Below are 13,978 nucleotides of genomic sequence, written 5' to 3'. Positions count from 1 at the left end.
CTCTGTAAGAGTGAACTTTTTTGCTTAGCCTATTTACTGGCAAATGGGAGCTGAGAAAATGTAGATTAGAAACTGGTTTCAGGAGTTAAATGCAAACATTTAATTTTAGAGATTAAAAAATTTGAGCGGGAACCAGTCATTTTCCAAATAAGATATCAGAAACTGTTCTTAGACTTAAAGAATTTTATGTTCTGTTCTATTTATTACTTTCCTATATCCTTTCTATGAACTAAAGTTTTTTAAACAAAACTTATGCTCATGGTGGTCATAAACAGAACAGAGGTGTTAAAAATTGGCTTTTTAATTTTTTCTGTTTAAGTCTTGAGTGTAACATCTCTCTGCCCTTAACTGATGGCTGGTTTTAGTCACATGATTTCGACAGGAAAAGGAAAAGAAACATATTTTTAGTCTACTCCTTCTAGAATAACCTCTGGTGGAGTTTTTAATTAGTGCATGGTACCTATAATAGTCTTCCTCTTTCAATCATGCTAAGCTCAACCAAGTCCCTTTGAACAGCAGATATTTTTACAAGCGTCATCCAAAATAAGGGCTCGTTCTTTTCAATAACATTTAAGCATTCGTAGGTCTGCTAGGAAGCCAACAGCCCTTAGAAGTATTAGGTGAAGAATGTCTCAGGATTTCCCTGTGTCAAGATAGTGAATTAATGTATCTTAAGACTCTATTTTTTTTTTGTTTTTTCGGTACACGGGCCTCTCACTGTTGTGGCCTCTCCCGTTGCGGAGCACAGGCTCCGGACGCGCAGGCTCAGCGGCCATGGCTCACGGGCCCAGGCGCTCCACGGCATGGGGATCTTCCCGGACCAGGGCATGAACCCGTGTCCCCTGCATCGACAGGCGGACTCTCAACCACTGCGCCACGAGGGAAGCCCCTTTAAGACTCTTTGAAGTCTCCAAACATGGTGAGTTTGGAAGAGCTGGCTGAAAAGTGGTGTAACTAAGAACTAAGGGTCGGCTACATTTCAGTTGTCAAGAAGTCTTTTGTTTTTTTATAAGAGAAACTGAACCAGATTCTAGTCTTAGCCCTGATACCAGTGAGCAGTAATGACCTGAAAGTTATGTAACTTCTCTGAGACTTTGTTTTCTAATCTGTAGAATGGGTTTGGCCTAGTAGACATCAATGGTTATTTCCACAGTTATTAAATTGATCTATTAAATTGTCATATACTGTACTGTGATGTTCTATACAACAGTGGTACACAAAGTGAGAACCTTACAGCTAGAAATGAAAAAAATATTAAGGGAACCTAAAATCATACTTACTTAGAAAATTTTTATTTTTTTCCAAAGCCCATTCTATGATAAGATTTCCACGTGCTTTTCTTTTTCTTAATTTCACATAATATATGCCTGAATCCCTTCATATATTAATGTATTTCTTCACTGGGTTTTAAATACTATAAGTTCATGCACTGTCTGTTTCAGAAATATTTACTTAGACATTAGTCCTTCTACCTTCAAGATGAGAGTAGATTATCTATTTCTTAGCAAAGCAACAGTTCATTCAACCAAGTTAGTTAAAATAGCAGTGATAAAATGACTTATTGATTATTTCTATTTCTCAATTAGTTATTTTTGTGTGTAAACATACAGTTTGCTATTTTGTTAGAAATTATGCCAATTTTTGGAAGAAAACATCAATGTTATGAAGCCATAAAAACATCTTTGATGCTCTTGTAAAAGATGCACAATCTCTCTCTCGATATACTCTTTCTAATTTCTTGGTAGACAGAGCAGTTAAATTGGCTGAGAGCCGTATCCTCTTAGCCATTCTCTGTTTTAATCATCTCACTTCTGAAAATACCATCCTCTTGGTACTATGAACAGAGACCCTGTTATAACAGTAAGATTGCCTCTCAGAGGGTCACACTCTGAAGGTAAAGTTCAAGGTTGCCAAGTGCTTAACAATATTGGTATTCACACCTCTTGACTGGAATCTTAAACTTAAAAAAAATACTAATTTGTTTAGAGCAGTTTTAGGTTCATGACAAAATTGATAGGAAAAAAAGAGAGAGGTTTCCCATATACCCTCTGCCCCTACACATCCATAGCCTCATCTGTTATCAACATTCTCTACCAGAGTGGTATGTTTGTTATCACTGATGAGTCTATGTTGGGAGGTCATAATTATCCAAAGTCCATAGTTTACCTTACGGCTAACACTCTACTTTCAAAAATGGACAGATCATGCAAAATGAAAATAAATAAGGAAACACAAGCTTTAAATGATACATTAAACAAGATGGACTTAATTGATATTTATAGGACATTCCATCCAAAAACAACAGAATACACATTCTTCTCAAGTGCTCAGGGAACATTCTCCAGGATAGATCATATCTTGGGTCACAAATCAAGCACTGGTAAATTTAAGAAAATTGAAATCGTATCAAGTATCTTTTCTGACCATAATGCTATGAGACTAGATATCAGTTACAAGAAAATATCTGTAAGAAATACAAACACATGGAGGCTAAACAACACACTAATTAATAACCGAGAGGTCACTGAAGATATCAAAGAGGAAATCAAAAAATTCCTAGAAACAAATGACAACAAAAACATGACAACCCAAAACCTAAGGGATGCAACAAAAGCAGTTCTAAGAGGGAAGTTTATAGCAATACAATCTTACCTTAAGAAACAAGAAACATCTCAAATAAACAACCTAACCTTACACTTAAAGCAATTAGAGAAAGAAGAACAAAAAACCCCCAAAGTTAGCAGAAGGAAAGAAATCATAAAGATCAGATCAGAAATAAATGAAAAAGAAATAAAGGAAATGATAGCAAAGATCAATAAAATTAAAAGCTGGTTCTTTGAGAAGATAAACAAAATTGATAAACCATTAGCCAGACTCATCAAGAAAAAAAAGGAGAATACTCAAATCAATAGAATTAGAAAAGAAAAAGAAGTAACAACTGACACTGCAGAAATACAAAGGATCATGAGAAATTACTACAAGCAACTATATGCCAATAAAATGGACAACATGGAAGAAATGGACAAATTCTTAGAAAAGCACAACCTTCTGAGACTGAACCACGAAGAAACAGAAAATGTAAACAGACCAATCACAAGCACTGAAATTGAAACTGTGATTAAAAATCTTCCGACAAACAAAAGCCCAGGACCAGATGGCTTCACAGGTGAATTCTATCAAATATTTAGAGAAGAGCTAACACTTATCCTTCTCAAACTCTTCCAAAATATAGCAGAAGGAGGAACACTTCCGAACTCATTCTAAGAGGTCACCATCACCCTGATACTAAAACTAGAGAAAGATGGCCTTAAAGAAGAAAACTACAGACCAATATCACTGATGAATATAGATGCAGAAATCCTCAACAAAATACTAGCAAACAGAATCTAACAACAAATTAAAAGGAGAATACACCATTATCAAGTGGGGTTTATCCCAGGATTGCAAGGATTCTTCACTATATGCAAATCAATCAATGTGACATACCATGAAAAGAAATTGAAGGAGAAAAACCATATGATCATCTCAATAGATGCAGAAAAAGCTTTCAACAAAATTCAACACTCATTTATGATAAAAACCATCCAGATAGTAGGCTTAGAGGGAACTTACTTCAACATAATAAAGGCTATATATGACAAACCCACAGCAAACTTCGTTATCAATGGTGAAAAACTGAAAACTTTTCTTCTAAGATCAGGAACAAGACAAGGTTGCCCACTCTCACCACTATTATTCAACATAGCTTTGGAAGTTTAGCCACAGTGATCAGTGAAGAAAAATAAATAAAAGCAATCCAAGAAAAGAAGAAGTAAAACTGTCACTGTTTGTAAATTACATGATCCTATACATAGAGTATCCTAAAGATGCTACCAGAACACCACTAGAGCTAATCAATTAATCTGGTAAAGTAGCAGGATACAAAATTAATGCACAGAAATCTCTTGCATTCCTATACACTAATGACAAAAATCTGAAAGAGAAATTAAGGAAACACTCCCATTTACAATTGAAACAAAAAGAATAAAATACCTAGGAATAAACCTACCTTTGGAGACTAAAGACCTTTATGCAGAAAACTATAAGACTCTGATGAAAGAAATTAAGGATGATACCAACAGATGGAGAGATATACCATGTTCTTGGATGGGAAGAATCAACATTGTGAAAATGACTATACTACCCAAAGCAATCTACAGAGTCAATGCAATCTGTATCAAACTACCACCGGCATTTTTCACAGAACTAGAGCAAAAAATTTCACAATTTGTATAGAAACACAAAAGACCCCAAATAGCCAAAGCAATCTTGAGAAAGAAAAATGGGGCTTGAAGAAACAGGCTCCCTGACTTCAGACTATACTACAAAGCTACAGTAACGAAGACAGTATGGTACTGGCACAAAAACAGAAATATAGATCAGTGGAACAGTATAGAAAGCCCAGAGATAAACCCACACACAAATGGTCACCTTATTTTTGATAAAGGAGTCAAGAATATACAATGGAGAAAAGACAGCCTCTACAATAAGTGGTGCTGGAAAAACTGGACATCGACATGTAAAAGAATGAAATTAGAGCACTCCCTAACACCATACACAAAATAAACTCAAAATGGATTAAGGACCTAATTGTAAGGCCAGATACTATCAAACTCTTAGAGGAAAACATAGGCAGAACACTCTATGACATAAATCACGGCAAGATCCTTTTAGACCCACCTCCTAGAGAAATGGAAATAAAACTAAAAATAAACAAATGGGACCTAATGAAACTTAAAAGCTAAGGAAACCATAAAAACATGGAAAGGCAGCCCTCAGAATGGGAGGAAATATTTGAAAACAAAGCAATTGACAAAGGATTAATCTCCAGCATTTACAAGAGCTTATGAAGGGCAATATCAAAAACACAAACAACCCAATCCAAGAATGGGCAGAAGACCTAAACAGACATTTCTACAAAGAAGATATACCGATTGCCAACAAACACATGGAAGGATCCTCAACATCACTAATCATTTGGGAAATGCAAATCAAAATTACAATGAGGTATCACCTCACATGGGTCAGAATGGCCATCATCAAAGAATCTACAAACAATAAATGCCTCAGAGGGTGTGGAGAAAAGGGAACCCTCCTGCACTGTTGGTGGGAATGTAAATTGGTACAGCCACTATGGAGAACAGTATGGAGGTTCCTTAAAAAACTAAAGATAGAATTACCTTGTGCCCCAGCAATCCCACTCCTGGGCATATACCCTGAGAAAACCGTAATTCAAAAAGAGTCATGTACCACAATGTTCATTGCAGCTCTATTTACAATAGCCAGGACATGGAAACTACCTAAGTGTCCATCGACAGATGAATGGATAAAGAAGATATGGCATATATATACAATGGAATATTACTCAGCTATAAAAGGAAATGAAATTGAGTTATTTGTAGTGAGGTGGATGGACCTAGAGACTGTCATACAGAGTGAAGTATGTCAGAAAGAGAAAAACAAATACCATATGCTAACACATATATATGAAATCCACCCCACCCCCAAAAAAGGTTCTGAACAACCTTAGGGGCAGGACAGGTTAAAGACAGAGGTAGAGAATGGACTTGAGGACACGGGGAGGGGAAAGTGTAAGCTGGGATGAAGTGAGAGAGTGGCATTGACATATATACACTACCAAATGTAAAATAGATAGCTAGTGGGAAGCAGCCGCATAGCACAGGAAGAGCAGCTTGGTGCTTTGTGACCACCTAGAAGGGTAGATAGGGAGGGTGGGAGGGAGACGCAAGAGAGAAGAGATATGGGGATATATGTATACATATAGCTGATTCACTTTGTTATACAGCAGAAACTAACACAATATTGTAAAGCAATTATACTCCAGTAAAGATGTTAAAAAAATGTGTCTATCCGTCCACAAGTGGATGACACTTCTGTTGTCTAGAGGGATTTTCTCTCTAACGTTTTCAGAATTACATAACTTAAAAATTCATTTTAAACCAGTAATGTGGTAGCAGTATTGTGACTGTAGAATGTAACTTCATTATGGACATTTCCTTTGAAGGTTAAATACAGTTGTGGTGTGTGTGTGTGTGTGTGTGTGTGTGTGTGTGTTTACACAGGATCACCCAAAGTAAGCTAATGTGTAGTTTTATCATTACTCATGGGCTTGTAAGGTTTTAAACCCATTCTGTACAAACTGCAATACATCCCACATAGACTCAGAGAAGCTGTGCACAGGGGTCTGGTCAGCACTTTTACAGGTGAGCACAGTGGGGCTCAGCGTGGTTTAGTAGCTTGACCACAGTCACATGATCAGAAAGACGGAATGGGCTTCCCCACCTGGATCTTGCAACATAGCACTGGGTTTACTGCCCTTCCTCATAAAGTTTTCCTCCCCAGGCCAAAGCAATTCCCTATATCCAAGCATATTTTCAATTTGTCTCTTCCCCCTTCACCTCCATATTGAAAGCATCAGCTACACCTGTAGACTCCATGGCCACAACATATGTGACAGATCCCTCTTGAAGTGTCCATCCTCATTACTATTTGAGGGCATCTTCACATCCTGATGCACTCTTGCAAGTGATTTTTGACTGGGTATCCTGCTTCCTTCTATTCTCTGCTCCTTTAAACCTTTCTCCACAGGCAGGCTGAGTATTCTCTTCTCCTTCACACCTTTCTCCACAGGCAGCCAGGTGATTTTTATAATAGTCTTGAAGCCTTCCAAAAGCTTGTCTTCTCACCTACTATAAAATCCCCATGTGTGGAATATTGCAGATCCTCCATGGGTTAGCCTGCCTGGCTCTCAGACCTCTGTCCTCCACCCTCTCCCTCCCCTTCTTCACTTCTAACAGTGGGGCTTCTTTGTGCTCTTCAAGCAAGTCGAGATGCTTCCCTCCCTCATGGTTTTTGTACCGGCTCTTACATCTTTCTGGAATGCTCTCTATAATTCCATAGAATTTCATATAGTGAGATTAAATTTTTAGATTGGCTCTAGCTTAATATTACCTCTTTCCGACAGCCCAATATGAAACAGCTTCTCACACACTTTCTATCACATCACTCTACTGTGATTCTCAACATAGCTATTTTATAAGCTATCCTTATCACACGTACATTCCTTTATTTTAAACGTCTATTTTCTGTTGATCTTCTTCATATCAGCATGTATGGCAGTGAGCAAGGCTTTGCTTATCTTATTCACCTCTGCTTTCTCAGTGCCTAGCAATATTTATGAATGAACACAGGGGTGATGCTAGGTCTAATTTTTCCTGTTTAATGCATCATGCTTTCTCGTTATAATCCAGCTTACTGAAATGACAGGCGTTCACCCGTGGCGAGGAATGAGGACTCTGAAGGCAGATATACACGGCTCAAATACAAGCTCGATTAGTCACTAGCAGGGGAACTTTAGACAAGTGAGTTTCTCAGAATCTCAGTGTCCTCCTCTGTAAAATAGAGAGAGCTAATAATAGTGTCCACCTCATGGAGTTGTTGAGACAAACGTGTAAACATGGCAACAATGATAAAGTACAGAGAACCCTGCCAGCCACATAGTAAACCCTTATGTGTCAGCTGTTCTTACTGTAGGATGTGTATATATAATCTAGGTCATATAGTTTTGTTATATATAAAAAACAGGACATTTATATTCTTTTATTACTTATACATATCTACATTATAGATGTAATGTTAGCTATTTTTCTTATTCTATTATTTGATAGAGTAGCAAATAGAAAGTGTTACAAGATTTGTGCAATACCATAAAATAGAGGCCAGCCAGCCACTCTTTTCTTAGCTGGCTCTGTTACAAGATTCAGATAGGTGCCGCCTGGTAGCCAGCCTTCCTTCCTTCCTTCCTTCCTTCTTTCCTTCCTCCCTCCCTCCTCACCCTCCCTTTGTCTCTCTATTTCAAATAGCTTTTATTTATTTATTGTAAGAACACTCAACATGAGGTCTACCCTCTTAACATTTATTGAAGTGCACAACACAGCACTGTTAACTATAGGCACGATGTTGTACAGCAGATGTCTAGAACTTAAAACTCTGTGTAATGGTTTTGATGAAGTTAACACCTCCGGTAGAACGTGCAGTTAGACAAACTTCCTAAAGGTGACAGCAGAGGTCTAAGGTTTGGAAAAAGCTCCAGTGTCCTTGCAGACACCCTGTATTATTTGAAGGGGTGAGAAAAGTTATCCCATGGGTCTGCTTTCGTATCTTAAAATTCCCTTTCATTATTATTGCTGGGAAGGGGTGTGTCATGGTATTTCGGGAAGCTTCCCTAATGCAAATATATCTGGGAGGCGGGAGCTTTCTGTTATTCATCAAAACCTCAGGCAAAATGAGAGCACTGGTGCATTAATAGGATGCAAGGAAGTGGAACTGGGGGTGGACGTGAGATAGTGGCGGGTAGCAGGAAGAAAAAGGCTTGGGTTTGGGCGCGTCCCAGAACGCCTTGATCTGCAAGGAGGGGCACAGCCAGGAAAAGCCAGAGCTGAACCCTCTCTAAATCACGGGGCCAAGCAGTTCCCTCTTGGCCGGGTCTAAGGTTTGAACACCTAGAAAAACGTCATTTATAAAGTTTAAATAACATGTAGATTCCACAGTGTTTATGTGTACATATCAGGTTCTCTGTATTTATTAGAGATCAGAGGAGTAATAAAATGGATGAAAGGAGACCAGGAATATTGTCAAGGGTTCAGATAGTGACTCTTTGCAATTAAATGTGAAGTACATAGTATGCACCACTAGAGAGCGGTATTACCCCACAAAATGTTTACACCAAAAGGTTCCATTTTGTAAGCTAAGTGGACCGCCTACTACCACGCGTGTTTCCCGTTTGTAGCAGTGATTGGAATTATGCCTATAAGGAGCAATTATTCTTTATTTGCGCTTTTTTCCATAAATGAAAAGTACACCTTTTTTTGGGTTGTTTTTGCTAATAGTGGCTGCTTTAGGTATACTTCAGTTGTTGTCTGGGATTATTAGATGGGGGCCTAAATGTTGTATTGTCTGTGACTCTATGCATTTTATGATTCAAAATTATCAGCGAAAAAAACAACAACAACTAAGCAACATGTGAACTGATGTCTAAAACCCTCACGGCCAGAATATATCAACTGCTGCAAAATTGCAAGACAAAATAACATAAAACTGTTTGGTTCATAATTTACTCTTTTTGATTTGCAGTCTATGGCTTTTCCTAATAGCATAAAACAAAATGGTTACAAAATATCGTTCATATGGTTTACACATTTTATGACCATTTGTGTATAAAACAGCCCTCTGTAAGTGCATTTAGGGGTTGAAGAGTTTGCCAAGGTGATTATCAAATAAGATAATGTATGTAAACTATCTAGCTCAAGTTGTACACATAGGAGGGATCATAAAAAATGGAGGCTGCTGCTCCATTTGTTAAGAGAAATAATAGATTAGGGAATAGGTACAACAGTCCTTTAATAGGTACAACAGGATCAGCCAAACAGTGAAATATCAGGCTGATGCTTTAGTGGAAACCACTATATCAGGGCAGGAAAAACAACAAAACATTCTATCTTCAAGAGACACTCCAGACCACAGTGTTCAGCAATGAACCGTTAACACCTCTTGAGAATAGCAAATCCATATTTTTCTATTTTGCTCGATTTGGATTAAATCTCCAGGGAAAACTTAAAAGAACACTTCTGGGGGCAGTTTTTGCTGGCATCTGCTGAGTGTCTGGTTTCTTGGACAGCTTCAGAGCAATAGAATATTTGGTAGCCATAGTGACATTGCAGCTTCAAGACACTATTGGACTGTATAGAGCATAACAGGCAAAGATGAGTGGCTTTAATGGCTGGGATCATCCAATTTTCACCGTCTTCTCTTGTTTTAGACTTCTTCCTCCTCCTAGTAGGTATAGATGGGGCGAATTCCTTAAGTAAGGTCTCTTGTTTGGACCGATTTAGACTCTAGCCATTCTTCAAGCTTTTTCCTCCCTCCCTCCCTCTCTTCTTTCCTTCCTTCCTTCACCTCCCTCTCTCCCTTCCTTTTTTCTTTCTGGGCATCCTAATGCCTTGTTTCTTATTGTATTCTCTTCATTTTAGATCCAAACATTAGAAGCAAATACTTTATTTAACCTATTTCCTGTTATGGAATGAATTGTATCCCCTCTTTCCATATATATGTTGAAGTCCTCAACCCCAGTAGCTCAGAATGTAACTCTATTTGGACAGGTCTTTAAAGAGGTATTTAAGGTTAAATGAGGTCATCAAGGTGGCCCTAATCTAATGACTGATGTCCTTATAAAAAGACATTAGGACACAGACACACAGAGGGGAGACCCTGTGAAGACACGGAGAAGACGGCCATCTATAAGCCAAGGAGAGAGGCCTCAGAAAAAAAAAAAAAACCTGCTGACATCTTGATCTTGGACTCCCAGCCTCCAGAACTGTGGAACAATAATCTTCTGTGGTTTAAGTGGCCCAGTCTGTGGTACTTTGTTACAGCCGCCCTAGCAAATGAATACATCCCCTTAGAATATACATAAATAATGGAACACTTCAGGAATTTGTGCCTCATCCCTGCTCAGGAGCCGTGCTGATCTTCTCCATATCAGTCTAATTTTAGTATATGTGCTCCTGAAGATAGCACTCCCTGTAGATTCCTTAACCCCCAAATTTACCAAAGTTTTTTTTTTTTAAAACTGGGCTTTGCTGGAGTTAGGGTCTCACCCCTGCTGTGGCCACATCCCACCCATTGCTGCCCACTTAGCAGTTGCATGAGTGCGAGCTGACACCGAATCACAGTATTTCTGAGCAGTTTCAGGGCCCCTCTACTAGGTACAGCATGTTGATTCACTTTCAAATTTAACATCACCACATGTGCAAAAGCATCATCAAGAAACGGAACAAACTTAAAAATGTGCATGTGGGTGGGAAGGAATCGGGACCGTGACTAAAGGGAAAATATTGGTCAAAAACTTTCTCTTACTGTTGTGCTGGCAAAATGTTTCTCCCTCAATAGAATGACCACATGTCTATAGAGCTCATTAAAATTCCCCTGTTTGGGTGAAAATACTGAAATAAAATACTGCAGATGGCAGCATGACATTACACATGATGATTTTGGAGCAAAGCCACTGCATCATTGTCCCACTTTCCTTTTTTTTTTTTTTTTTTCCTAGTGGGTAAGTTACTGGAACCTTTTAAAAAATGATTATTTATGGTGAAAACTTGGATAGGCAATTATGCCTGTTTTTCAAGTTCACTTCCATGGCCTGTACGACAAAGTACCAATCAGCAACATCCCCTTGAAAAGACTCTAGGCAAATGCATTGTTATTCTAGCTACCCACCAGGAGAATCCCAAGTTTAGATTTCAACCTATTTTGAAATTCAACTTCAGAGATGTGCCCAACCTTCTTTGAAGTTCCTAAAGATAAGTTTACCAAATGTTAACAAAGAAATAATTGTTCTCAGAACTTATGTCAACAAAGTGATGAGACTGAGAGCTGCCTTTTAGACTGATGCACACATGCTACTCTGTAAGGGACATACAGACACAGTTCAATGTTCCCCCATTCAATTTTTTTTTTTTTTTTTTTCGGTACGCGGGCCTCCCACTGTTGTGGCCCCTCCCGCTGTGGAGCACGGGCTTCGGACGCGCAGGCCCAGTGGCCATTGCTCACGGGCCTAGACGCTCTGCGACATGTGGGATCCTCCCGGACCAGGGCACGAACCCGTGTCCCCTGCATCGGCAGGCGGACTCTCAACCACTGTGCCACCAGAGAAGCTCCCCCCGCCATTCATTTTTAACCAGAAAAAATCATTGCTTTGGGAACTCCAATAATGACTGTTTTCAGAAAAATTTCTAAACACCAGGTCAGCAAATTTTTTCTCTATAGGTTCAGGCAGTAAATATTTTCAGGTTTTGGGCCACATGACCTCTATCATAACTCTGCCTTATACCCGAAAGCAGCCATGGACAATATGTACACCAACTGGTGTGGCCGTGTTCTAATAAAACTTTATTTATAAAAGCAGGTGGACAGATTTGGCTGTACATAGTTTGCCAATGTCTGCTGTAAACCTGGGCTTGCTAACTCTCTGTGGAAGACTCCCTGTATTAAGTTTGAACTCTTCTGTGGACATTTTGCCCTCCCTCATCTTTTTTTTTTTTTGTTTCCCACACTTACATGCTGCTACAATTCATATATATTTCAAGCATGACCCTGTGTCATTTTTTTTTGGGCTAAAATGTTGAGCTTGAGACACATTTAATCATAGTGTTGGCCTGGGCTTATTACATTTTTTCTTATTTCTTCCCATGGGGCCCATCTGGCTTGGGTTCAACCTTAGGAATAAGGGTTTGGATTTGTGTCTGCGCTTGTTTTGAAACTGGCCCAGTAAGTATGAAGGTAATGGAGCAAATGCTCTTCAGGTACCTTGGAGGTAAAGCATGTGTCTAGTAAGCAAACAACCAGCTTAGGGAGTTATTTACATTGGTAATTATATTAGAGGTCACATAAACATGCATTTATGAACAGTGCCCTGTACGTAATAACATGCATCAAGCAATTTTCAAAAAGGTGATGTGTTTACTAATATGCTTATCAACAGTCAGGTTCCATAAGAGGCTAAATCCAATTACAGTTCACTCAAGGCCAATGTCTAATCTCTGGCCGAAGATGGTCCAGGTGTTGATAATGATGATGAGTTTGTGTAAGTCAGCAAACATGATCTCAAATCTACCTTAAGGCAGACCTGAACCCTGGTTGGCCCCAGACTGTCTTCCTTCTTGAAGGGATTCCCTTGAAGGGAATTGAGCTGTTAGGCTGTTTCCCACCTGCCCACACTGGAGCAGACCCCAGAAGAGTAAAGCAAATCATTTCCAGGAACTTCTTCTGTGGAAGGTATATATGGAAGGATGCTTTTTTTTTTTTTTTTTTGCGGTACGCAGGCCTCTCACTGTTGTGGCCTCTCCCGTTGCGGAGCACAGGCTCCAGACGCGCAGGCTCAGCGGCCATGGCTCACGGGCACAGCCGCTCCGCGGCATGTGGGATCTTCCCGGACCGGGTCACGAACCCGTGTCCCCTGCATCGGCAGGTGGACTCTCAACCACTGCACCACCAGGGAAGCCCGGAAGGATGCTTTTGATAGCTTCTGGCGTCACTTTAATTCTAAGGTTATAAGAACGTTATAGAAGTGATGACCTTGAGCATGAAACTGAAGCTAGTTAAGGATATCTCTTCTGTCACATAAAATCCACACATACTACACTTGATATACATTGTATGGATTAATTTTTGAATAAACTCCATCATACATATGTGGACTATGGTACCCATGGGCTGAAAAGTGGCCAGAAATCTGTGGTTGGTCTTCAAATCTTGACCTGGAGTCATCTGAATTCCTGCTTTGTGTCAGCTCTCATAGGAAAGTAAAGACATTCCAGAGGCTTACCTGTACAATAAAGGACTTTGTCTGTTTTTATCTTTCTTGCCAGTTTGGAAATCTTATTGCGTGAGCTGAGTTGCAGAAATAGACAAAACTACGTAGAGAAACCTGCTTCATGGAACAGCCTTGGAAAGTGTGGTTACTAAGATATAGATAGGCTTTATGTAAGGGGAATTTCCATTATAAATATACTCAAAGGACCAGAGAAATGAATTCACATGAAAAACATACATTGGGTGCTTGGAAAGTGTACTTTCTATAGATAGGTTGTGTAAAATCATATCAAGGGAATTCTCCAGGGGAAGACTCAAAAATTTGTTCAAGGCGTTGGTATCAAAAATTCTGCTAATTTGTTTTAATTATTGGCTGAAACTTGATGGAAAGGGGGAAAAAAATCCTCCAAATGATACAAAGTGGACCTTTTTTCCTCATGCTCCACAGAAGTTTTTTGGAAACATTTTCCATTTCCACCCTTATTTGGCAAGCTTTGAATATGTATATTCAGTGCATACCTAAATGTCTTTCCTAGATTCTGGAACT

The 13,978-nt window shown here is 39.1% G+C and overlaps 1 non-coding gene across 1 annotated transcript; it reads right to left on the bottom strand.

Moving 5' to 3' along the window:
• Nucleotides 1–10,528: 10,528 nt before the first annotated feature.
• Nucleotides 10,529–10,635, bottom strand: LOC137225678 (U6 spliceosomal RNA). The gene has a single exon (XR_010943981.1). It is a non-coding gene; the product is annotated as a U6 spliceosomal RNA (small nuclear RNA).
• Nucleotides 10,636–13,978: the final 3,343 nt, after the last annotated feature.

Source organism: Pseudorca crassidens, chromosome 5 (genome assembly GCF_039906515.1).
Source record: "Pseudorca crassidens isolate mPseCra1 chromosome 5, mPseCra1.hap1, whole genome shotgun sequence".
In the NCBI taxonomy this organism is placed as follows: Eukaryota; Metazoa; Chordata; class Mammalia; order Artiodactyla; family Delphinidae; genus Pseudorca; species Pseudorca crassidens.
Note: the sequence above shows the minus strand (reverse complement) of the source record. Positions and strands in the feature narration are given on the sequence as shown.